This window comes from Otolemur garnettii, unplaced genomic scaffold (genome assembly GCF_000181295.1).
Source record: "Otolemur garnettii isolate 467f Iridium unplaced genomic scaffold, OtoGar3 scaffold00083, whole genome shotgun sequence".
NCBI classification, from domain to species: Eukaryota; Metazoa; Chordata; class Mammalia; order Primates; family Galagidae; genus Otolemur; species Otolemur garnettii.
Genome location: NW_003852478.1, coordinates 7,427,811 through 7,431,155, shown reverse-complemented (window position 1 = coordinate 7,431,155; position 3,345 = coordinate 7,427,811).

Here is a 3,345-nt window from a genome sequence, read left to right as displayed (position 1 = left end):
CTCTCTCTCTCTTCCCCTCTCTCTGTCCCTCTCTCTGTCCCCCTCTCTCCCTCTCTCTCTCCCTCTGTCTGTCCCTCTCCCTATCTCTCTCCCTCTCTCTGTCTCTCTGTCTCCCTCTTTCTGTCTCTCTCTCCCTCTCTCTCTCTCTCTCCATCCCTCTCTCTCTCCCTCTCTCTCTCCCTCTCCCTCTCTCTCTCTCTCTCTGTCCCTCTCTCTTTCTCTCACTCTCTCCCTCTCTCTCTCCCTCTGTCCCTCTCCCTCTCTCCCTCTCTCTGTCTCTCTCTCCCTCTCTGTCTCTCTCTCCCTCTCTCTGTCTCTCTCTCTCTTTCCTTCTCTCTCTTTCTCTCTGTCTCTCTCTATCCCTCTCTCTGTCCCTCTCTCCCTCTCTCTCCCTCTCTCTCCCCCTCTTTCTCTCCCTCTCTCTGTCCCTCTCTCTCTCACACACACAAACACCACAGAAGACAAGAAAGGAAGAGAACTTCTGGGCCAGAGTTAGTCACAGAAGCCTTCCTAGAAGAAATCATTCCTGGATGAAAATCCAGGTGACAGGTCACACTCCAGCCACAATGAGAAGGAAGCTGGAAACTGCAAAGACGTGGGCTCTTGAGACCCACAGTCCGATGGGTGCACCGGCTCCCATGTTAACTCTAGTGTTAATTTTCTCCACATCCAGGACTGGGAAGGATGGGCAGTTTACAGAAGACCAGGACTTTCTGTCCACCTAGAAGTGGCGTGGATCTGTGCCTTTTCTCAAGGTTTTAGTTGTGGAAAACCAGCAGTGCCGAGAGCGATTTCCTTACCTCTCTCTGCAGGGCTGCTGAAGCCCGAGAGCTGCTCTGTTATGGGAAAAGTTCACCAAAGTATTTATTTCTTAGAGAGAAAAATAGCGAAAGGCTTTCTTTCAACTTAAAATATTTACATGAATAAGAACACTGTGCTCTATCACTCAAACGCTGCTCTAAACTGCAGATCCGGACAAGCTTCCTTAGGGCTGTGCCTGAGCAGAGCAGCTGACTGGTACGTAGCTGTGAGTGCTGGGGGCGTGGGCAGCCGGACGGCACAGTCCCATGACCCGCGTCCTGCATGGGAAGCAAGCGCTGGGCTTCCAGACCACAGGAAAGGACCTGTGCTTTAGACAGCATGCTCTGGCTTCTGTCATTTTAAAAAAGGTTTTAATACAGCTGTCTGAGCTGACCAGTGATTTAGACAAATCTAATCATGCCTGTAAAGAGAAATCATTGCATTTTGGAGGTTCACTCTCAGTTTGCTTATCAATGTCCAAAAAATGACATTTAAGAAAGGTAAAGTTTTTGTAGAAATAGAGGCAGTTGCCCTCAGTTTAAAGTCTTCTGAGGTGACAAATTGACCCCAAATTGTGTGGAGTAGAGCGCTCTTGTAGCTACAGGAATAACACACCACAGGAGAGCCAAGTGGGAAAGCAAACAGTATCATCAGAACTGGAACATTTCTGGTTTTTAACCTGTTTTTCAGGTTGGTGACATTATTTCCAAAGGACAGCAGAGCGAGTTGAGAAAGAAACCAATTGTGGGTATTGTGTGAATGTGCCTATTTGGTTTTGCATTTAATTAAAATTGAGATTATTTGCTAATTATTTGGGGAGAGGAAGTGGAAAATAGAAAACTATTCTGACGGTGTGGTGGCCGGGAGCCAGTGCTCACTCCTCCTGTTTATCAGGCTCTCTGGTGACAGCCAGCTGGCGGCCCTTGTCACACCGTCTTGCTGCCCAAACCCTGCACTCCCGCTCAGGCTGTCACTGAGGCCTGAAGTCACTTTCGGGTTGATAGAAGCACTCCCTCGCCTGTCTGCAGTTTTCTGCCTCTCATCTCTCAGATCACCTTCCTCAGTCCCCTCCGCTGCCAGCCTGAGTCTTCACCTGAGTCTCCACCTGAGTCTCCATCTTGCTCCTCTCTTCCTGCTCCGCACTTTCTCAGGGTGAGCCCAACCATCCCGTGAATTCAGCCATCACACAGTCCAACATTTCTGAAACTCATTCCAGCCCAAACGTCTCTACACATTCCACGTGAGACATTTTCACCTGAATGTCCCCAGGGCTGCTTCAATCCAGCACATCTAGAATGAAATCACTGTCTTTGTCCCAGGAGGACTTTGTGGCGATTCCCCTTATTTCCTTCCTCAGGTAATGTGACCACCCCCTATTCACTCACTCGACACTTCGGGAGTATTCCCTGTGTATCAGGGACTGTTCTAGATGCTTGGGTACATCAACATACAAAACCAAGACCATTGCCCTGAGAAGCCGACATCCCAGTGGAGAAACCCAAGTAACACAGGCCGGAAGCCCTGGGACCTGTCCCCCAGGTGCCCCCGCACTGTCACGGTCCTAACGACGGTGACTTCCATCTCCACCTCATGTCTCACAACACGCCCATGGTGCTTCCTGTCCCCATCTCTTCCCGCTTCAATCCATGCTCCACTTTATGACCTAAGGGACCTTCCTAAATTACCAAGTGGCTCAAGGCTCTGGTGACTTCTCATTGCCCACATGACAAGTTCAAAGTCAAGCCTAGCCGTAGCTCCTCTTCCCATCACATTCTGCGGGAACCCTCGTCACTCCCTGGCACTCTGTGTCCTTGACCCCAAGGTTAAGAGTTTCTTCCCAACCTCTCTGTCCCCTACAAAGCAGGGACAATGGCCCCACCATCATTTTCTTTCCTAACAGGAATAAATAATCACAGCAGTAGTTACCGGATGTCAAGGGCTCATTTACTTGCCAGAGACTATGTTAAGCACGTCACATGCATTATTTATACGCATCACACCATTCTGGTGAGGTAGGTTCTGTGTTTCTTAAGTGAGTTTACAGAAGAGGAAACTGACACTCAAAGATAGTAAGTAACCTGCTCGAGTTATACAGCCAAAAGCTGTTCCAAAGCTCCTGCCCTCTGCACAAGACTGAACTGCCCCTGACCCCTGAACCGTCCCTGCACATATTAGAGACTCATTTAATTCTGATGAAATGATTTAATTTTGTGTTCTTATAGATGCATCTTTTACTGGAAGCTGCTAATGAACATCTGAGGAAGTGGGTGAATAAGTAAATAGGTTCTAATCAAAATAATTTTACTTAATACAGATGTCTTGGCACACTCCAGATCTCAGAATTATAGTTCTTTAAAGGTTTAGGGACTTATATTTCTTTAACGGTGAGTAGAATTTGTTTTTTATTCTCTCATTCCCTGTTTACTTAACTTTATGGGATGTCTTGGGGAGGCTGCAGTAATCACAGGTCAGAGAAGATGGAGGTGAAGGTGTGATGGGCCCTGGAAAGCAGGAGGATGAGGGTCCCTCCTGATGCCCACAGAC